This window comes from Coregonus lavaretus (genome assembly GCF_964263955.1).
Source record: "Coregonus lavaretus genome assembly, contig: HAP1_SCAFFOLD_516, whole genome shotgun sequence".
In the NCBI taxonomy this organism is placed as follows: domain Eukaryota; kingdom Metazoa; phylum Chordata; class Actinopteri; order Salmoniformes; family Salmonidae; genus Coregonus; species Coregonus lavaretus.
In genome coordinates, this window is record NW_028165382.1 from 269277 (window position 1) to 293543 (window position 24267).

The 24267-nt window shown below is 42.6% G+C and overlaps 1 pseudogene across 1 annotated transcript in view; it reads right to left on the bottom strand.

The window, feature by feature from the left end:
- Positions 1-3959: 3959 nt before the first annotated feature.
- LOC311115915 overlaps positions 3960-24267 on the bottom strand; it is a 58320-nt pseudogene continuing 38012 nt past the window's right edge. Inside the window, exons 3-5 of the transcript in view lie at positions 6548-6636; positions 5247-5438; positions 3960-4940 (exon numbers count right to left, since the gene is read on the bottom strand). The product of the transcript in view is annotated as an uncharacterized misc_RNA (transcript). The remainder of the gene's footprint in view (positions 4941-5246; positions 5439-6547; positions 6637-24267) is intronic.

Here is a 24267-nt window from a genome sequence, read left to right on the forward strand (position 1 = left end):
CCCCATGGCAAAATGAGTAGAATTGCATAAAATGAGTTAGAAAATTGCATTATGTTCTCTCCGCCCCATGGCAAAATGTATGGAGTTGCAGCAAATTTGCTTTAAAACTGCAACATTTTCTCTACGCCCATGGCAAAATTTGCAGAATTGCAGGAAATTCACGTAAATTGTTTATCTTCACTGTCACGAGGTGAGTTCCGTTTTTTTGTGGCCCCCACCCCCATCAAAGTTGCCCATCTCTGCCCTAGAGTCTATTTAGCAGTTAGCATATACATTAGCATTTGCAGAGAGAAACAAACAAACAGGCTAATTGTTATGCAGCTACCACATTGCAGGAAAGTGAAGCAAACTCCCTGTGTACAAGTGCAGATGCTCTGTGTACAAGCGCAGCCTCACGCAATGTCTTTGGTTCACACTGCTGCTTATGGTCACAGTTTACATTTCAGTGGTGTACAGGGAAAGGGGATACCTAGTCAGTTGCACAACTGAATGCATTGAACCAAAATGTGTCTTCCGCATTTAACCCAACCCCTCCGAATCGGAGAGGTGCGGGGGGCTTCCTTAATCAACGTCCATGTCATCGGTGCCCAGGGAGCAGTTGTTGTTGGGGGTTAACTGCCTTGCTCAAAGGCAGATTTTTCCACCTTGCCGGTTCAGGGATTCAAACCATCAACTTTTCGGATACTGGCCCAACGCTCTTAACCGATAGGCTACCTGCCGCCCGTGTGCGTAAGGGTTCCACATTCAAACTATAAATTATTTTATAATGCTTGCATTGTTTAAATATTCTCCATGTAATGGTTATGGGGTTATGGGCATTATCATTTTGTAGTGTCATGTAAATGCATCGAAATGCAGAAACCTCAATGTCCCAACTCTCTAAATACATGGCTCTGGGAAAACCCATTCATTTACATACATTTTGGTTCAAATTAAGATGCTACATTTTTTGGTTTAAAACGTATTCATGCAATCTCAACTGTCTGTATAGTAGATCCTTTGCTACAGCACATTTATATCCAACTTCAACTTGAGAAATTATATCTAGCTATATTATATCTTAGATAGGCTATCAAACGAATGCCTTGATTGGAAAATAGTTAGCTAGTTAGATGGCTGGCTATAGGTTGCTTGAAAGTTGTCATGTAGCTTGAGTCAGTCACTCACTTTTGGTCATGCAGTCCGTCCCGACCGTAAAACACATGTTTGGGTTATTCAAACCTGATCTGTTATCGATGACAACTAGCTGGCTCAGGTCTTTGAATTGCACACAAAGTGGTGATGTTGTTTTCTCAACAATATATCTGATTTCTGCTGATGAAGAGTGCCACTGCTTCTGCCTTGCCTCAAGATAGCTATTGCTAGGTATACATAACATGCACAACACTTGACGAAAGTTCCTCTTTTTAGTTTATCTCAAATAAATTACAGAGATGCAAATAATCTTTGCCTCGTCGATATTAGCTACTATATTAGTAGTACTTAGCAGCCAATTTCATGCTTGGCTGGCTATTTTACCAGCTAATGTGCACAAGTTATTTACAGTCCTAGCCACTGCAGTGGAGAAGAACCAAAGCAAAAACCACCTGTGGTCATGTTCCCACTCACACTAGATACAAACCCACCAAATTTGTATGTTTTTACAGTGGCACAGGACACCCGTAAGCATGCAAATGCTGTATTGCATTAGCATTTCACCACCTTGGCTTAATAGCTTGAAATAAGTGGTAAAAGTGATTTATTTTGACATTTGACATGGTAACTTGCACATCACATGTCAGGCTTCAACTCAACATGATTATGAAAATATTATTCTAAACCATTTAACGCAGCACTAAAATGAAATGGATTTCAATTAGAGATTCCCTTTTCTATCCCCTTAATGGGCAGGACCGAAGCTGTTGCCAGCGACGCAAGGCCCTAACACGTCCGAACGTTTGCCCTTGTCTTCCTACTGTACATAATATGCTATAAGTTGTTCTGCGCTCACCTGCCAACAGATGAGATCACTCACTCAGCAGAAGCTACCACAAACCTGACAAGAGCAAAGCCAAACACATGCACACGTAAACACACACACACTTCTCCTCTACAAACGGGGCCAAACAGTTGCTAATGAATATTCATTACAAATCAACGCTGGTTCTATTTCTCTCTCTGTGGAGGAGACATGCATCATTAGTTTAGTCTAATGGGCTTCTTTAGACTCCATTACAACATCTCTGTTATCGCTCTCTCTTTCTGTCTTTCTACCTCTCTCAGGAGAAACTTTTCTTTCTGTTTATCACAAACAGTGTTTCCCTTTTTTTCTGCATAGGTGGAGGGGAGAGTGGAGGGGAGAGAGGGGATGGAAGTAAGAAAGAAAGGGAGACGCTTAATTGTTTTGTATATATGTGTGTGTTTGTGTGTGTGTGTGTGTGTGTGTGTGTGTGTGTGTGCACGTATGACCTCATAGAATTGTCCAACATTAGTCAGCACAATCAACTGACACAAGCACTTCCACCTGGTGGCTCCCTCTTTCATTCTTTTTCTCTCTCCCACCGTCATGTTCACATTGAATCGAGTGCTGAGTCTGTCATACCACCTGTTGCTTTTGCCTGCCACATGAAGAGGTTGTGTGTGAGTGTGTGTCATATTACAGATGTTCACTGGCTCCGTATCTCATACACACGGTTGTTAATCTCACTCTCTAAATCTGTCTTTGTCACCCTATTTTCTGCTTCCTCTTTGTGCTCTCGCCACCTTTCTCTACATTCAATTCAGTTCTCTCCTGCTCAGTTTTCTTCTCTGTCTGTCGCTCTATTTCTTACTCTCTGACAATTACCCTCTGACCCCCCTTCTCTGTGTTTTCTCTGCCATCTGTGAGTAATCAATCCCTGTGGTGAGTAAAGGAATTAATAAACTGTTCAAAGCAGCATAAAAGGCCTGCATAGTCTCTGATTGGCCACAAGGAAAATCCATGGAGTCTGTCGTTGCCTTGGCGAGAGAAGAGGGTGAGAAAAAAACAGAGAATGGTAGAAGCAGACAGAGAGAGGTAAATTGAGAAAGTGAGGTGAAAGCAAAGTCTACTAGAAAGTGAATGTGACTGCAAGTCACAGGAGGTTGGTGGCACCTTAATTGGGGAGGACGGGCTCATGGTAATGGCTGGAGCGGAATGGGTGAATGGTTTCCATGTGTTTGATGCCATTCCATTCGCTCCGTTACAGTCATTATTATGAGCCGTTCTCCCCTCAGCAGCATCCACTGCTGCAAGTGTGTGTTGTGTTTTCCACTCTGCTGGCTGAGTGACAGGTCAGGGACTGAGAGAGGACAGGAGCAAAAGAGAGAGAGAGAAAGACGTGTGACAGAGCGAGTGAGAGAGAAAGCTGCTTCTCCTACACTCTTCTTCAGAGGATTAGATCCCTCCTCCTCTCCTTTTGACAGACTGATACCACTCTATGTCTCATTCTTTCACTCCATCAGCTGGGATTTCTACTACAAGTGGGAAAACAACTGATTCCCCCTCTCCTTCACTCCTACTGGGGTTTCTGCTCCTGTACTACACATATATTTACATTTTTACATTTTAGTCATTTAGCAGACGCTCTTATCCAGAGCGACTTACAGTTAGTGAGTGCATACATTTTCCAGTTAAAAGCATAAAAACACATTCCGATTGAAAGCACATTTATTTATTTATTTATTTATTTACATAAAAGGACAGGATAGCAAAAACACTGATATGGACGTTTGAAATAAATGCAAAGAAAAAACTGTCAGACAATAAATCGTATCGATGGCACTTCCAAAAACATCATGTGCACAAATTATAATTTGTTAGCAGTTTGAAAAAGTCAGTTGGAAAAAAAAAGGCTGTACACTTTAAAAAAGGCTTGTTTTTAGAAAGATGTAGAAAAATGGCAAGATTCTGTACACTGGTCAGTTAGTGTTTGTGCATGTTCTTCTGCCACATCAGTCTATCAGTTATCCTTGTCCAGGGACACAGTCAGGACTCTCCGGTCCATCTGGCCCAGCCTCTGTCTGTCTGGGGTGGACACCTTCAGCTTCATCTGTGTAGCTTGCTCCCGGGGGGAGTTGGTGTCCTTGAGCATTTGCAGAGGGGAGCGGCCTTCAGCCACGAGTGCCTTGTCGCTCTGCTTCTGTTTGACCGACTGCCCCTTGTTCTCATTGGCTGTGTTCTTGTTTCCAACCTGGACGGAGTGTGGTGAAAAGGACGAGCCCCCCTTGCCTCCTCTGCCTCTGGCCCTCACCCCTGTGGCCCCGAAGCCCTTCCCTAGCCACTGGGGCTTGAACACCATTTGACTGGGGCTCTTGGTGTTGAAGGTGGGCAGCGGATCCCAGTGGTTTGGGGCTGCTGCTGGCTCACACTGGGGCTTGGGCCAGTGGTTGTGGGGGATGGTACAACAGGCGACTCTTGCGTGACAGGCATCACTGGCTCCTCCACTGGTGTTGGGACCTCCACTTTCTCCTCCGCTTTGGGCATCTCCGTAGCAACAGTGACTTCAGTTAACTCGGTAACGGTGGGGATGGGTGGTTCAGCCATTGGGGTCAGAGCTTGTGCGGGGTCAGAGGTGATTGAGGGAAGGGCATACGCGTGGTCACGTTCGTCCTTGTGGAGTTCAGCAGCAGCGTTGTCAGGGAGAGGAGACTCAGGGCTTTCGTAGTGCACCTCGGCCAAGGTCTGGGATGGGGCGATGCTGTCGTGGCAGGTGATCAAGCTCATACTCAGGCGCTTGTGTAGTGAAGACTCCTTGGCCTCTTCGGCTTCCTCCAGAGTGAAATCGGCCTCGACTTCTATCTGGGCCTCCCCACGAGAACAAAGGGGCTCTGGATGAGAAGCGTATGACTAGTCACACTCTGGGGAGAGGGCTGGATCATCTCCCGAGTGGCGCAGTGCTGTAAGGCACTGCATCGCAGTGCTAGCTGCGCCACTAGAGATCCTGGTTCGAATCCAGAATCCATGGGCCTCGACCGGGAGACCCATGGGGCGGCGCACAATTAGCCAGCATCGTCCAGGGTAGGGGAGGGAATGGCCAGGCAGGGATGTAGCGCAGTTGGTAGAGCATGGCGTTTGCAACACCAGGGTTGTGGGTTCGATTCCCACGGGGGGCCAGTATGAAAATGTATGCACTCACTTAACTGTAAGTCGCTCTGGATAAGAGCGTCTGCTAAATGACTAAAATGTAAATGTAAAAATGTAATGTCACTTGAGACCTGTGATGGCTGAGGGGAGAGAAGGGGCTCACTGGGGTTGGGAAACGTGTTAAAGGGTGTAGGGGCAACTATTTCTACAGAGTCGCCGTGGAGCAGCATGCCGAGGCGACGGGCGAAGGAGCCAACTGTCACTCTCATTGAGTCCTTCATTGGGGTGCGGGTGACGCCGACTGTGGGTGACCGAGGGTCGCTGGCTAGAATAGAGCATTCGCTCTCCACCACAACTGGGACACAGGAGACAGTTCCACCCACCTGAATGGGTGTGCGGTCAAAGGCTACAGATGGAGACTGTGGGTCGACAAGCTGAGAGAGACGAGGGAGAGCTCACACCGTCCTTTCCTCCTCTGGCTCTACTGGGATTTGGACATTTCATGCATCTACATCTTCGGAGAGAATACAAAATTAAGAGAGGAAGTCATTGACCAGATTCTCCTCCTCCACCCTCCCTCTCTCTTCCCTCTGGTCCACATGAGAGCTTAGCATACACTGGGAGAAGAGAAGAGAGGCGACGGAAAAGATAGCGAGAAAGGGAGAGAGACAAAAGAGAGAATGAGGGAGGAGAGGAGAGCGGCGAGTGACGCTAATTGCCGTGTTTGCTTTGTTTCTCCCTGTCGCATTACTTACTCTCCCGCTGGAACACATACACAAACACCCACACACACACACACAAACATGCACACTTACTCTCCCGCTGGCTCACACCAAAACAAACCTCCCAGGCAGTGTTTGTTTCTTTGAAAGCAGCAAGTAGAGAAAAACAACAGGAGACAGATGAGAAGGAGAAAATAAATAGTCACTGGAGGAAGAAGAGAAGACAATAGAACGAGTAGAGGAGAGAAAATAAGAGAGTAGAAAAACATGTCACTCAGAGTACAGTAGTTGTATAGTACACAGAATTTTCCGCCACTCTCCCAGCCAATCAGATTGAGTGAGAGGATTCTCACAGGGTAAGGGGGAGGAGACAGAACACTGTTGTTGATTGACAGCAGGAGGCCTAGAGGTGGAGCCACGAACGAAAGGCGATAGAGAAGGTGGAGAGAGTGAGAGAGAGAGAAGAGCAGCAAGCAGCTACACTTTACACTCCCTTTCCTTTCTTCCTTCTTTCCCTCTTTTCGCTGGTTTTCTGCCTAGTCGATACCCCCCAACACTCGCCATTACCCCCACCTTGTGACTATCATTAGCCACTACAGAGTCAAGATGAGCCATTGCAGGAAGAGATGCAAGAGACAGCTGACCAAAGTGTTTCGCTTTTTCTACCGCTTCCTCACAGGGACACTGGAGAAAGGTAGGCAGTCGCTCCACTGTAACCCCCCGTCCTGGTCCTGGTCCTAACCAGACCCAGACTCCCACAGCAGGCTCACCTCCGCAGGTAAGGTGAGAGCAGAGCTCTGGGTCTGGGTCTGGAGCTGCTCCTGGTTCTTGCTTCAATATAGGAGTGTTTTTGGACTAGGAGCTGTTGTGTTGTAGCTCTATAGTTGTATCTCTGTTCCAGCTTTGTCATTCTATGTCTAGGAGCTGAAGTGTTCTAGCTGTGTGGTGCTGCTGGTATCTGATGTTTTATATCTATTGGTTCGGTGTGGTTTTCAATATATGCCTTGTAGTGTGTGTGTGTGTGTGTGTGTGTGTGTGTGTGTGTGTGTGTGTGTGTGTGTGTGTGTGTGTGTGTGTGTGTGTGTGTGTGTGTGTGTGTGTGTGTGTGTGTGTGTGTGTGTGTGTGTGTGTGTGTGTGTGTGTGTGTGTGTGTGGATAAGGTATATGTATGTATGTGGGTGCTAATATTTGTCCTATTTCACACATGTACAAGTGTGTATTATACAAATGTGTGAATTGTGAAAAATAAAAATGCAATAATCTGAGACACCCTCGGAAAATGGGGTCACAGCCACTGTGTGTGTGTGTATGTGTGTGTGTGAGAGAGAGAGCCATTATACTCTCTGTGCATGGAGATTACATGGTAATTATTAAATGAATTGAACTGTGGATGTACTATACACTGAACAAAAATATGAAAACAACATGTAAAGTGTTGGTCCCATGTTTCATGAGCTGAAATATAAGATCCCAAAAATGTTCCCTATGCACAAAAAGCTTATTTCTCTCCAATTCTGTGCACAAATCTGTTTACATCCCTGTTAGTGAGCTTTTCCTCTTTGCCAAAATAATCCATCCACCTGACAGGTGTGGCATATCAAGAAGCTGATTAAACAGCATGATCATTTCACAGGTGCACATTGTGCTGGGGACAATGAAAAGCCACTCTAAAATGTGGAGTTTTGTCACACAATACAATGCCAGTTTTGAGGGAGCATGCAATTGGCATGCTGACTACAGGAATGTCCACCAAAGCTGTTGCCAGAGAATTTAATGTTAATTTCTCTAGCATAAGCCGCCTCCAACGTCGTTTTAGAAGATTTGGCAGTACGTCCAACCGGGCTCACAACCGCAGACCACGTGTATGGCATAGTGTGGATGAGCGGTTTGCTGATGTCAACTTTGTGAACCGATTGTCCCATGGTGGCAGTGGGGTTATGGTACAGTATGGGCAGGCATAAACTACGGTCAACAAACACAATTGCATTTTATCGATGGCAATTTGAATGCACAGAAATTCCGTGATGAGAGGCCCATTTTTAAAGGTATCTGTGACCAAGTCATGTGAAATCCATAGATTAGGGCCTAGTGAATTTATTTCAATTGACTGATTTCCTCATATGAATTGTAACTCAGTTAAATCTTAGACATTTTAGAATTTTGCGTTTATATATTTGTTCAGTATAGAATGAAAGAAAGGCTGGACTGAGTAAACTTTCTTCTTGTATCTTTCTTCATGAATCCCTCTCTCTCTTATTTATTTTGTCACTCCATCGCTCGATATTTTTGCTTTTCTATCTGAATCACTATCTTTCTTCAGCAGAACCAAAAGACATTCATCCCCTACAAACTGTTGAGCAATGATATGATACCAGTATAGTTCACCTGTTCAGTGGGTTACTGTGTGATAAGCTTATTTTATTGATCTACTTGACAAGGTACCTATTTCATCCTCCGTCTTCATTCTTTCTTTCTTTCTTTCTTTCTCTCATTCTTCTTTCTCTCGTTAGACTTTGACATCTGCAGAAGAGTGTGTTCATCAAGGCAAAGGGTGGCTATTTGAAGTATATTTTGATTTGTTTAACACTTTTTTGGTTACTACATGATTCCATATGTGTTATTTCATAGTTTTGACATCTTCACTATTATTCTACAATGTAAAAAAATTAAAAATAATAAAGAAAAACCCTTGAATGAGTAGGTGTGTCAACTTTTGACTGGTATTGTACACACACAAACACAGCAGAGCTGCTATCAGAAATGCTATGCATAATGAAATACTATACTGTCCAGTCAGTAAATCAGTGGTCTTATAATCCCCTCAGCAGATCCATTAAGTATTTATTAAATACAGTGTGTTTGTGTGTGCGCTTGTTCATGTGTGTTTCCGTAAGTTTGCCCAGAGAGCAAGGTTTCCATGACAACCAGTTCCTGCGTGTCTGTTCCAGGAAGAGGAGAGCGAGAAAGAGAGAGGGGGGTGGGGATGGAGAGGGGGATGTAGAAAATAGAGAGAGAGAGAGGTGAATGTGGTCCTCTGTGTATAGGAGCTAGCTAACAGTAGGAGTTTGCCATGATTTCATCAAAGTCAATCATTGTTTGTATTTCGGCATCATGGCATTTCAGGACATGCTTATGTAAAGAGGCCCAGCTAATACAGTGCCCAGTATTCATCCCCCTTGGCGATTTTCCTATTTTGTTGCATTACAACCTGTAATTTAAATTTATTTTATTTGGATTTAATGTAAAGGACATACACAAAATAGTAAAAAATGGTGAAGTGAAATTAAAAAAAGAACTTGTTAAAAAAATTATACAAAATAAATAACGGAAAAGTTGTGCGTGCATATGTATTCACCCCCTTTGCTATAAAGCCCCTAAATAAGATCTGGTGCAACCAATTACCTTCAGAAGTCACATAATTCGTTAAATAAAGTCTAAATGTGTGCAATCTAAGTGTCACATGATCTGTCACATGATCTCAGTATATATACATCTGTTCTGAAAGGCCCCAGACTCTACAACACCACTAAGCAAGGGGAACCACCAAGCAAGTGGCACCATGAAGACTAAGGAGCTCTCCAAACAGGTCAGGGACAAAGTTGTGGATACGTACAGATCAGGGTTGGGTTATAAAAAAATATCAGAAACTTTGAACATCCCACAGAGCACCATTAAATCCATTATTAAAAAATGGAAAGAATATGGCACCACAACAAACCTGCCAAGAGAGGGCCGCCCACCAAAACTCACAGACCAGGCAAGGAGGGCATTAATCAGAGAGCCAACAAAGAGACCAAAGATAACCCTGAAGGAGCTGTAAAGCTCCACAGCAGAGATTGGAGTATCTGTCCAAAGGACCACTTTAAGCCATACACTCCACAGAGCTGGGCTTTACGGAAGAGTGGCCAGAAAAAAAGCCATTGCTTAAAGAACAAAATAAGCAAACACGTCTGCTGTGAATAGTTATGCACGCTCAAGTTTTCTGTTTCTTTGTTTAATTTCTTGTTTGTTTCACAATAAAAATTATTTTGCATCTTCAAAGTGGTAGGCATGTTGTGTAAATCAAATGATACAAACCCCCAAAAAAATCCATTTTAATTCCAGGTTGTAAGGCAACAAAATAGGAAAAATGGCAAGGGGGGTGAATACTTTTGCAAGCCACTCTAGACAATCTATAAAATGTTACAATAGATAACATTTACTAGATGGATACACAAGTTTTAGACCACCAGTCCCTGATTAGAGGGGAAGGATGAAAACCTGTAGGTCCACAGTTCAACGCAATAACTGAGTTCAACCGAGGTCAAAACAATGCCTTTTGTAAAAGTTAATTATAGGGAACCACTTTTAATGCCACACAGTTTGAGCAAGCCATAGGGATCCCACATTCAATTATTAGTAGAGTGAACCAAATGTAGTTTTTCTGCCTTCCACCATTTCTGAGGAGGATGAAGGGAGGGAGAGAACTCTAACTGTGATAATTAAGCTGGCTTGCACAGCATATACCTTCTTTTTGAGGTGTTCTCCTCTCTGCCTTAGGGCTGTTATATTGTTGTGTAACCATCTCTACTTGGACTAACAGACATGAAACACTATTCGGCAAATCTCTCTCTCTCTCTCTTTGTTCTCTCCTCTTTCTCTCAGTGCCTCTGGGCTGTCTGTCTGTTGTTTTGTTTTGTTCGTCTGACTTATTTTATTTTCTGTCTGATAAGATATTCATTGGGTTGTGTCATTCTCTGAATGGCAAGAGACCAAATGTCCAGGCAATCCTTGGCCTATATCTGATTCATTACATGTTAAACCGCTGAGCTAAAGCCTAGGCAGCTCAGAGAGCTGACACAAGTATTTTAGGTCTCAAGCGAGGTTACTCATTACCTGAGTGCAGTTCAATGAACCACCTCTGCTATAGCTATAATCTATGCCAGTAGAGTAAAGTAACAGGAGCACATATTCTATTGTCTTCTTGTTTTGCCAGATGGCTAATCTGCCATTCTCCGATTGAAGGGTATGAGCTTTGTTTTTGTTGTCTTTTGTCTCTCTCATTAGCTTCAGTTAGGGGCTAATTCCGACCTGAGTTAAGCATGTGTAAATGGAACATAATTCCCATTTTATGCACTTTTTTCTATATGTGTATTGTGACCTTGAACTTAAGCATTAAAATAGCATGCTATTCACCCACTATTCGTTCGGGGTGGAGATCTAAGAAATGAAGGTGTGGCGGATGTGTGTCTACAGATACGCCATATTCTGACCTGGACGAGGAAACCATGAATAAGGCATCTACAGGGCTCTACGCTCTACGCTGACTTTTTTACAGCACGTGTGGGCCTAAGTGGAAACATGTAGGCTCACACTAAGAAATGTAGGAGCACAAGAAAATATACACTAATTATACAAAAGTATGTGGACACAACTTCAAATTAGTGGATTCGGCTATTTCAGCCACACCCGTTGCTGACAGGTGTATAAAATCGAGCACACAGCCATGCAATCTCCATAGACAAACATTGTCAGTAGAATGGCCTTACTGTAGAGCTCAGTGACTTTCAATGTGGCACCGTCCTAGGATGCCACCTTTCCAACAAGTCAATTCGTCAAATTACTGCCCTGCTAGAGCTGCCCCGGTCAACTGTAAGTGCTGTTATTGTGAAGTGGAAACGTCTACCAGCAACAAAGGCTCAGCCGTGAAGTGGTAGGCCATACAAGCTCACAGAACGGGACCGTTGAGTGCTGAAGCGCATAGTGCGTAAAAATCGTCTGTCCTCAGTTGCAACATTCACTACCGAGTTCCAAACTGCCTCTGGAAGCAATGTCAGCACAATAACTATTCGTCGGGAGCTTCAAGAAATGGGTTTTCATGGCCGAGCAGCCACACACAAGCCTAAGATCACCATGCGCAATGCCAAGCATCGGCTGGAGTGGTGTAAAGTTTGCCGCCATTGGACTCTGGAGCAGTGGAAACGTGTTCTCTGGAGTGATGAATCACGCTACACCATCTGGCAGTCCGACTTATCTGGGTTTGGCGGATGCCAGGAGAACTTTACCTGCCGAATGCATAGTGCCAACTGCAAAGTTTGGTGGAGTAGAAATAATGGTCTGGGGCTGTTTTTCATGGGTCAGGCTAGGCCCATAGTTCCAGCGAAGGGAAATCTTAACTCTACAGCATACAATGACGTTCTAGACAATTCTGTTCTTCCAACATTGTGGCAACAGTTTGGGGAAGGCCTTTTCCTGTTTCAGCATGACAATGCCCCTGTGCACAAAGCATACAGAAATGGTTGGTCCATACAGAAATGGTTTGTTGAGATCAGTGTGGAAAAACTTGACTGGTGTAGAAAAACTCGACTGGCCTGAACAGAGCCCTGACATCAACCCCATCGAACACCTTTGGGATGAATTGGAACGCCGACTGCGAGCCAGGCCTAATCTCCCAACATCAGTGCCCGACCTCACTAAATGCTCTTGTGGCTGAATGGAAGCAAGTCCCCGCAGCAATGTTCCAACATCTAGTGCAGTCCTTCTCAAATAGTGGGGCGCGCCCCCCTGGGGGGGCTCGGAGCGATGCCGGGGGGGCGCGTGTGACCCTGGGGAACATGCTTTTTTTTGCCGCAGGGAGTAGTTTTTTTTTGCACCGAACAAAAGCACAGAGTAGGAGATATGAAGTGCAGATAACAAACCCTTAAGAGACGCCATGGAAACATATCTAACAGGGATGAAAAGAAAGGCGGAGAGAGACGGAGATAATGAGACAAACGTAAGTCTCCCGAAAGCTAAGACGAGGAAATATGACGAAGCGTATGTAGCGCTTGGCTTCACTGTGACTACGGTGGGAGAAGAGGAAAGACCGGTATGTTTACTGTGTCTAAAAATGTTGGCAGCGGACAGCATGAAGCCAAATAAATTAAGGCGTCACTTAAATACATTACACCCCAATCACGCTGATAAGCCGCTTGAGTTTTTTCTGCGAAAACATGCCGAATATTGCCAACAATCGTCCCGCTTTGTGAATGCTACTTCAGGAAACCAGCGAGCACTGTTAGCATCATATAAGGTGGCGTATCAAATTGCTCAGTGCAAAAAAAAACACTCCATAGCAGAGGAGCTGATACTGCCTGCAGCATTAGACATGGTCTCTGTCATGCTGGATGACGCAAGTGCTGCAAAAATAAAAACTATCCCTCTGTCCAATGACACTGTCGCCAGACGTATAAATGACATTGCTAACGATCTTAAAGAACAGCTGGTAGATAAACTCAAAGACAAACGTGCCTTTTGCCATTAATCCTGACTTCCTCATTTTGCTAAAAAAAAATCAGCACAAATGGTTTTATTCATTTTTGTTTTATAGGTCAGTGTTTCATATATTGGGCTCCTGAGTTCATGTTGCTGATCAATTTGAATTTATGATTATTTATTGATTATATTTTATTTTATTTTTCAGTATCAAATGGTCCAAAAAAATTTACAGTTTAAATAAGGCAAATTTCAGGCAAATTGATGCACTTTAAGTCTTTTCTGTTACAGACTAAAAAACAATGTTAATAAAGTTATTCTTTGTTGTAAGTTGATCTATATTTCTTTATTTTATTTTTATTTTCTTTAATGTTAATAAGGATACAATGTTATGCAGAGGTGTACTTAGAACAATTTCATAGACAAATTATACTATTTCCAGTTGCGGCGGAGAGTTGGGGGGCGCGAAATGTTTACTTCTTCCTAGGGGGGGCGCAACAGAAAATAATTGAGAAGCACTGATCTAGTGGAAAGCCTTCCCAGAAGAGTGGAGGCTGTTATAGCAGCAAAGGTGGGACCAACTCCATATTAACATCCATGATTCTGGAACGAGATGTTCGACGAGCAGGTTTCCACATACTTTTGGTCATGTAGTGTATTTGAGATATTAAAGCTAGAATCAAAAAGAATCTAGGCACACTGGTGCTCCTAAATTCAAATTCCAGTTCGCACAGCATAATTTTTAGGTGCATATGCGAGAAAAATGGTCACACTGTAGAGCCCTGATCTACTTCATTTTTTAACAATAGAAATAACAGCATTTTCCACGCACTGTAATTTATAAATTGATAAGAGCTATTGATAAGAGCTAGGTAAATGAGTAATCCGTTTGGAGAAGGGGATTGTAAATACACATAGCAATTGTTTTAGATGATTGTTCCTTATACAAATGTGAAACTAGTCATATGGAATCAAACAAAAAATTATATCAACATGACAAACAGTGCCTTCAGAAAGTATTCATACCCCTTGACTTATTCCACATTTTGTTGTGTTACCCTGAATACAAAATTGATTAAATATATTTTCTTACGCATGCCTTTCCTACGCACTTCTCAGTAGATGGTATTCAGACTTACCTTATGCAGGTGTGTAACGGGCTTTGCAGGTGTGGTTCCCTAGTGCAAGCTGAATAAATGTAATTCAAACGCTGAAAACCCTCCCACTTGCTGGCCAACAGATGTTCTCATGGAGTTTTCATTAGATTTATCTTAAGCCATCCCTTTAAATTGGGAAGTATGTATGAATCATACAGAAACAGGTTTGGAGAGCCTTTACACACAAAATATATTCATGAATCAAAAATACAGTGGTTTGATTCATTCTGAAAATTGCCACATTCAGTTCTTTAACCCATGGTAATCACAAGAGGTTAGTGGCACCTTAATGGGGAGAACGGGCTCGTGGTAATGGCTGGAGCGGAACTGGTGGAATGGTATCAACTACATCAAACATGGTTTCCTTGTGTTTGATGCCATTCCATTCACTCCATTCCAGCCATTATTATGAGCCGTCCTCCCCTCAGCAGCCTCCACTGATGGTAATGTAGGAAGATTAGAGTATATATAATTATAATAGGAGAATAGTGTACAATAGTAGGCTATACCCTTGTCTATTGCCTGTGCTAACCATGGAACTGTGTGATAACACAGCCAAGTGTTGCACCATGTGTCGGGTTCAAACTGTTACGGCTTGGTTTGCGCTCTGCTCCATAATGAATAAAGTAGCATATACGTTTAAAATATATACACTACCTGTCAAAAGTTTTAGAACACCTACTCATTCAAGGGTTTTTCTTTATTTTTACTATTTTCTACATTGTAGAATAATAGTGAAGACATCAAAAGTATGAAATAACACATATGGAATCATGTATTAACAAAACGTGTTAAACAAATCAAAATATATTTTCTATTTGAGATTCTTCAAATAGCCACCCTTTGCCTTGATGACAGCTTTGCACACTCTTAGGATTCTCTCAACCAGCTTCATGAGGTAGTCACCTGGAATGCATTTCAATTAACAGGTGTGCCTTCTTAAAAGTTAATTTGTGGAATTTATTTCCTTCTTAACGCATTTGAGCCGATCAGTTGTGTTGTGACAAGATAAGGGGGTATACAGAAGATAGCCCTATTTGGTAAAAGACCAAGTCCATATTATGGCAAGAACAGATGAAATAAGCAAAGAGAAACGACAGTCCATCATTACTTTAAGACATGAAGGTCAGTCAATATGGGACATTTCAAGAAAAGTTTCTTCAAGTGCAGTCGCAAAAACCATCAAGTGCTATGATGAAACTGGCTCTCATGAGGACCGCCACAGAAATGGAAGACCCAGAATTACCTCTGCTGCAGAGGATAAGTTAATTAGAGTTACCAGCCTCAGATATTGCAGCCCAAATAAATGCTTCACAGAGTTCAAGTAACAGACACATCTCAACATCAACTGTTCAGAGGAGACCGTGTGAATTAGGCCTTCATGGTCGAATTGCTGCAAAGAAACCACTACTAAAGGACACCAATAATAAGCAGAGACTTGCTTGGGCCAAGAAACACGAGCAATGGACATTAGACCGGTGGAAATGTGTCCTTTGGTTCCAATCGCCGTGTCTTTGTGAGACGTGGTGGGGGTGAACAGATTATCTCTGCATGTGTATTTCCCACCGTAAAGCATGGAGGAGGAGGTGTTATGGTGTGGGGGTGCTTTGCTGGTGACACTGTCTGTGATTTATTTAGAAATCAAGTAACAGACACACCAGCATGGCTACCACAGCATTCTGCAGCGATAATCCATCCCATCTGGTTTGGGCTTAGTGAGATTATCATTTGTTTTTCAACAGGACAATGACCCAACACACCTCCAGGCTGTGTAAGGGCTATTTTACCAAGAAGGAGAGTGATGGAGTGCTGCATCAGATGACCTGGCCTCCACAATCCCCCGACCTCATCCAGATTGAGATGGTTTGGGATGAGTCGGACCGCGGAGTGAAGGAAAAGCAGCCATCAAGTGCTCAGCATATGTGGGAACTCCTTCAAGACTGTTGGAAAAGCATTCCAGATGAAGCTGGTTGAGAGAATGCCAAGAGTGTGCAAAGCTGTCATCAAGGCAAAGGGTGGCTATTTAAAGAATCTCAAATATAAAATATATTTTGATTTGTTTAACACTTTTTGGGTTAACACATGATTCCATATGTGTTATTTCATAGTTTTAATGTCTTCACTATTATTCTACAATGTAGAAAATAGTCAAAATAATGAAAAACCCTTGAATGAGTAGGTGTTCTAAAACTTTTGACCGGTACTGTATATATTATCAACTGTTACTAATGATCCTCATTAACAACCACATGGCCATGACGGCGTTTACAGAGGAAACAAATGAAGGTAAACAAAACATTGTAATTAAATAGAAGGATAAGGTAGGTACCAACTGAATTGAACTACCAGTAAATTGGCAGTTGAATATGTGTTATTATTAGGCCTATTGACGGTCGATACTGATAGTAGTATTTAACATGATGAAAATAGGAAACAGAGAAAGTTGGAGTAGCCTAGAATGAAGATATTCAAGAGTGCCCATCCCTGCAAGTTAAAAGGTTGTACATATAATTTAAATTCTGCATAATGGCACAGCATTTGATAAACTTTACTGTGGGAAAGTTGATATGTTGATATGCTTCAGATTGCTGCCATATGACTGGTTTCACATTTGTCACCAGCGATTATAAGGTAAAATATATCTAAAACAATATTTACAATTCCCTTATCCAAATGGATTACTCATTTACCTAGATCTTATCAATAGCTCTTATCAAGTTGTAAATTACAGTGCATGGAGAATGGTGCTCTTTCTATAGGAAAAACATAAGTAGATGCTTTTTCCACTTGGAACCGGGTCAAGTTGGTGGAATTATTAGGGAATTAAGTCAAGGTCAAAATACGGCATATCTGTAGACACACCTCCGCCACACCTTACTTTATTCAATCTCCACCCAAAATGAATAGCAGGTGAATTGCACGCTATTCTCATGCTTAAATTCAAGGTCAGAATACTTATACATTTTACATTTTAGTCATTTAGCAGACGCTCTTATCCAGAGCGACTTACAGTTAGTGAATACATATTTTTTTATACTGGCCCCCCGTGTGGCAAATAAAATTTGATTTGATTTGATTTGGAATCAGAACCATAGAGAACAGGGCTGACTGATAACAATCTAATTTACTGGAGATAAAGTATTGTACACATGCATGGCGAAGCACACACACACACACACACACACACACACACACACACAGCCACTCACTGTGGTGATGGAAAGAATAGAGGATAGGGAGGGGAGGAAGAGAGGAGGAGAAGAAGCACAAACCGTGGTGGCGAGGTAGGCAACACACAGCACACAGCAACACAGTGAGTCGACCAGTAGCAGTAATTAGTCAGAGAGTGACATGGTGCTAAAGGAAACAGAGGGTTCATTCTTCAGTCTCCTGGGAACGTTAATACACACTCCTAATGAATGACCTCCGATTACACAGCCCATATGGTGCTGTACTTATCTACACACATGCACACAGGCACGCACGCGCACACACACACACACACATAAACAAACACACTACATGCAGTACATCATATATCAGTGGTTCACTAACAAGGAAATACATTTTCACCTGCTTTGTAACAGCTTCTTACAGTACTTGTATTTCTTTCTTGCACATTACTAAGTTGCACAGTGAATACTTGCACAGCACTTCTCTCTTGCTGCAAGTTCTACCTGTACCTTGAACAGATGATCCAATTACTGATGACTACACAGAAATGTGAATGTAATCAAAAAGAGACCTATGTTAGACCTATTTTAGTCATCCCTTTTTTAACCTTGATGCACTTTTATATCCAAAAATGATGTTAACGATATCCTTATCTGACTTTTAATGCAGTATAAGCCTATATTATAATACATTTAGTATAATTCTGATGATATCACCTTCTGCTCAGCTCCCTTTTTCTTCCTGCCCATCTCTCCCGCTTCGGTTTCTCTTCTTTATTAAATGGACACAAACTGTCAACATATAATAGACCATGAATAAACCATACGCTGGCTGACGTGAAAAGCACTGAAGAGTTGGGGAAGAGTTGTTTGTGTGAAATGACTAACGGACTGTAGCATTGTATCCCTGCTTGTGTCAATAGTCTCCACAGGAGAGGAAATGTTTATTTCCATAAAGAGAAATCCCTCAAAACAAACCTCATGTCTTCATAGTGGGACTCCCTGTGTATCTGTCTATTTCATCAGAGAGAATAGAGGAGACACTCTGCTGTGTGTTTGTGTTGGTGTATGTGTGTGTGTGCATGTGTGTAACGCTCTGATATGACTGTATAATAGGCAATATCAGGACCCAGCAGGAGGCCAGAACGAAGCCTGGGGGTTGGATAGAGAAGAGGATGGAGGCCAGAGTGAGGACTGGAGGTTGGGTATAGATGGATCCCAGTCATGGTGACGGGTTTGGGATGGCCAGAGTGTGGCTTGGGGGTTGGATAGAGATGGATCTAGGGCCCAGTCCAGAAACAAACCCCTCTTTCAACTTGTGTAGATCTGAGAGGATTGTATTGGTAGGCTAGTAAATATGACCAAGGTCCAACATTGCTTATCACAGGTGGAGCTACTACCATTTTGTTAATAACTTTCCAATATTTCCACAAGTCTTATATCGTTGTATCATTGTTGTATAGTGTTATTTTTAAGTAGGATATTGTTCAATGAGGACTAGTGTTTTATTTCCAGTTAATCTGAGGTCATTTAAGTACACCTATAGTTATAGTAGCAAGTCAATCGCTTACACTCACCGGACAGTTTATTAGGTACATCCATCTAGTACCGGGTCGGACCCCCCTTTGCCTCCAGAACAGCTGGAATTATTCGGGGCATTCTACAAGGTGTCGGAAACTTTCCACAGGGATGTTGGTCTGACGCGATGGGATCACACAGTTTCTGCAGATTGGACGGCGGTACATTCATGCTGCGAACAGCCCATTCTATCTCATCCAAAATATTCTCTATTTGGTTGAGGTCTGGAGAATGCATAAGTAAACTGAACTCGCTGTCATGTTCCAGGCAATGTTGTGAAACCCGGTGTGGTCGTCTGCTGCAATAGCAATATCCGTGACAAGGATCAACGAGTTGTGCGTAACGAGATGTCGTTCTGCACACCACCGTTGTACTGTGCCATTATTTGTCTGTTTGTGGCCCGCCTGTTAGCTTGCACGATTCTTGCCATTCTCCTTCGACCTGTCTCATCAACAAGCTGTTTTCGCCCACAGGACTACTGCTGACTGGAAGTTTTTTGTTTGTTGCACCATTGTCGGTAAACCCTAGACACTGTTGTGTGTGAAAAGCCCAGGAGGGCGGCTGTTTCTGAGATACTGGATCCGGTGCGCCTGGCACCGACGAGCATACCACGCTCAAAGTCACTTAGGTCACTCGTTTTGCCTATTCTAACGTTCAATCGAACAGTAACTGAATGCCTTGATGCCTGTCTGCCTGCTTTATATAGCAAGCCAATGCCACGTGACTCAATGTCTGTAGAAGGGATCCATTTTCGTGAACGTGGTAGCGTACCTAATAAACTGGCTGGTAAGTGTATATGGATATCACAGGGAGATCATTCAAGATTGACTTTGCAATTGGACGTCTGTCCATGTCCTGAGGGTGACTCTGGATCGGAAGGTCATGTGTTCAATCCCAGTGGTAGACATTTGTTTTTTGTTTTAAGCCTATCCCAAATCTTAACCCTACTTAAAAACACTTTTACATTTGACGTTTGGTGAAACGGAACGATGCTGAGCAGGAGGAGCAACCAAGGGTGTGAAATATCCTTCGAAATTTGACGTTTGGAGCCACTTCGAAATTTGACGTTTGGAGAAACGTGGATAAACATTAGAATCTGAAGTCAAATTGGTAAAACCGTGAGATATTGTTGGAATATCATTTGTAGCTCTGCTATTTTTCTTACTGAACTCTGACAGGTAACACTTTGTTAACAAGTCAGGACTCTTGCTTTTCACGTTTCGTCAATGTGGTGTGTGTATGTGCATGTGCGTGCTTGTGTTACATTAAAGGCCCAGCGCAGTCAAAAATGTTATTTTCCTGTGTTTTATATATATTTCCACACTATAAGGTTGGAATAATACTGTGAAATTGTGAAAATAATGATAAGGCCTTTTAGTGTAAGAGCTGTTTGAAAAGACCGCCTGAAATTTCTTCCTGTTTTTGTGGGATGGAGTTTTAGTTAATAGACCAATAAGAAAGAAAGTTCCAAACCTCTCTGCCAGTAACAGCTAGTTTTCAGGTTTCCCCTCCCCACTCAGACCATTCCCAGACAGTCCTAGCAAAATTCTTGATTGAGAAATTGCTCTTTGCTAAGAAGCTATTTTTGTTTCTTTTTGAGCTTTTTAATTGTAACAATCACAGTAAGGTACTTAAAGCCAGTCTAAAATAGGGATGTTGCAGTGACTATTACCGCTACACCAGCACTCATGAGTCATGACCGTATTCCTATGAAGCCAGAAGTATTTTAATTTGAAGCGCGCCATATTGCTGAATGGGGCTGAATGACACCAAAAAAAAACCCGCTAAGGATCATGGTGAAAGTGGCAAAGGATCCTGGTCGATGTACTGTAGTCATTTTCCTCCTGCCTGAGAAAGTCAACCTCACTGTCTATGGTACAAGGGTGCGAGCGTCCTTGTAGCTTGCTGGCCTGGGATTGGTCTGTCAGCACGTGGATCACTATTTCATTAAATATGTCGATATGTAGCGGCTGGTAGCTTAGTGGTTAAGAGCGTAGTGCCAGTAACCGAAAGGTTGCTGGTTCTAATCCCCGAGCAGACTAGGTGAAAAATCTGTCGATGTGCCCTTGAGCAAGGCTCTTAACCCTAATTGCTCCTGTAAGTCGCTCTGTATAAGAGTGTCTGCTAAATGACTGAAATGTAAAAAAAATGTAGCGAACTTTAAAATAATTCACTGTGGGGATTGAACTAGATCATAAACACATTTTAGAGCCCAAAACGGCCATAAAAAAAGAAAATATTTGGCTGTTCCGGCTATCGTAATTTACATCGGCTTTCTAGGGCAGACCAGGGCTTTTGGCACCACTAGGTTGCTCCAGACCGGACCATGAGGGCCTGGAGATTTCGTCATGGCTACACTAGGTCATCACGTCGCCTGGCTGAGAAATCAGCTGCAAAATGTAAAGATATAAACCAAAATGTGTTACTTTATTTTGCACGTACTGAGTTTAGCTTTAATTGTTACCCAGAAATGATTTGATATTGAGATAAAAAAATGGCTGCATTGGACCTTCAACACCACTGAAAGATCACATCCAATTTTATTAAGGACACACTTTTTCCCCCTCCAGATGTAGATTTGTGAAGATTCTCACTCATTTTATCACCCACAATTTAATTGATTCCCTTTCTAAATCTGTAGCCTCTCTGTCTCTCACTGACACCTCCTGCTCTCACCTCACACTCAAACTTGCACATACAGTTGAAGTCGGAAGTTTACATGCACTTAGGTTGGAGTCATTAAAACTTGTTTTTCAACCACTCCACCAATTTCTTGTTAACAAACTATAGTTTTGGCAAGTCGGTTCGGACATCTACTTTGTGGATGACACAAGTAATTTTTCCAACAATTGTTTACAGACAGATTATTTCACTTATAATTCACTGTATCACAATTCCAGTGGGTCAGAAGTTTACATACACTGGCTTTAAACAGCTTGGAAAATTCCAGAAAATGATGTCATGGCTTTAGAGGCTTCGGCTAATTGACATCATTTGAGTCAATTGGAGGTGTACCTGTGGATGTATTTCAAGGCCTACCTTCAAACTCAGTGCCTCTTTGCTTGACATCATGGGAAAATCAAAAGAAATCAGCCAAGACCTCAGAATTCAAATTGTAGACCTCCACAAGTCTGGTTCATCCTTGGGAGCAATTTCCCAAACGCCTGAAGGTACATTTTACATTTTAGTCATTTAGCAGACGCTCTTATCCAGAGCAACTTACAGTTAGTGAGTGCATACCTCTTTTTTTTTTGGCCCCCTGTGGGAATCGAACCCACAACCCTGGTGTTGCAAGCGCCATGCTCTACCAACTGAGTACAATGTTAATCTGTACAAACAATAGTACGCCAATATAAACACCATGGGACCACGCAGCCGTCATACCGCTCAGGAAGGAGACGCGTTCTGTCTCCTAGAGATGAACGTACTTTGGTGCGAAAAGTGCAAATCAATCTCAGAACAACAGCAAAGGACCTTGTGAAGATGCTGGAGGAAACAGGTACAAAAGTATCTATATCCACAGTAAAACAAGTCCTTAATCGACATAACCTGAAAGGCCGCTCAGCAAGGAAGAAGCCACTGCTCCAAAACCGCCATAAAAAAGCCAGACTACAGTTTGCAACTGCACATGGGGACAAAGATTGTACTTTTTGGAGAAATGTCCTCTGGTCTGATAAAACAAAAAAAGAACTGTTTGGCCATAATGACCATCGTTATGTTTGGAGAAAAAAGGGGAACGCTTGCAAGCCGAAGAACACCATCCCAACCGTGAAGCACAGGGGTGGCAGCATCATGCTGTGGGGGTGCTTTGCTGCAGGAGGGACTGATGCACTTCACAAAATAGATGGCATCATGAGGAAGGAAAATTATGTGGATATATTGAAGCAACATCTCAAGACATCAGTCAGGAAGTTAAAGCTCGATCGCAAATGGGTCTTCCAAATGAACAGTGACCCCAAGCATACTTCCAAAGTTGTGGCAAAATGGCTTAAGGACAACAAAGTCAAGGTATTGGAGTGGCCATCACAAAGCCCTGACCTCAATCCTATAGAACATTTGTGGGCAGAACTGAAAAAGCGTGTGCGAGCAAGGAGGCCTACAAACCTGACTCAGTTACACCAACTCTGTCAGGAGGAATGGGCCAAATTTCACCCAACTTATTGTGGGAAGCTTGTGGAAGGCTCCCCAAAATGTTTGACCCAAGTTAAACAATTTAAAGGCAATGCTACCAAATACTAATTGAGTATATGTAAACTTCTGACCCACTGGGAATGTGATTATAGAAATAAAAGCTGAAATAAATCATTCTCTCTACTATTATTCTGACATTTCACATTCTTAAAATAAAGTGGTGATCCTAGCTGACCTAAAACAGGGAATTTAATGTCAGGAATTGTGAAAAACTGAGTTTAAATGTATTTGGCTAAGGTGTATGTAAACTTCTGATTTCAACTGTAAGAATAGGTAATTTTACCAGAGAAATGACAGATAAGTGACAATGTAACAAATAGAAAACTATTTGCGGAGATGCTTAGAACCTAAATGGCCATAGTCTGTAATTCACTTCAGTTATTGTTGGAAAGAATGAGAATACTGGGAATACTTGTAACGTTATCTGAGTTCAGAAAAACTCTTTGTGCGTGTCATCTCTTCTCCTTCATCTCTGCCCTACTGACTATCTGCCCGTCTGCTGCATGCTTCACTTCTGTCATGCTCTCATCTCGCTTTTGTCTCGGTCACGCTGAGTGTCTCCGCAGCAGCCTCACTGCCATAATCTGCTCTCCTCGTCTCACCTTGCCTCATTTTATGCTCTAAATCCAGACCTCAAGGACTACACTGTTTATGTTATTTCACTCCTCTCCCTCGTTTCTGTCTAACAAATGATTTTAAGTCACTTTTGACAAAGCAACACTCACTAGTCTCCAGTATTAATGCTATAGGGAATTTCGAGCCCAAACTCCAGTGGATTACGTGCTGTCCAGGCGTTTTTAGAATGGTGAAGTTATGGCACGGTTTGACATATTAATTCCATGGCAAGTTCCAACCGTCCACTAGGGGAAGCGCGAGTGCCTGTTACCATCTTGTAGGCTCAAGCAAGGGCGTTGGGGATGGGGGTGGGGACAGGCTTAAACCGTGGGCTATAGCTCCGAATATCTCGGGTCCAATCCCAGTGCTAGGCACTCGTTTTGTAATATTCGTTTTTCTCTTTAAACCCAAACCTTAAAGAGCGACTGCCCCTAAAAATCGAATCCATTTGAAAACGGCCTATGTGGCATCGATATAAGTCAGAAAAATGTATTCTAGTGTCATAATTGACTACA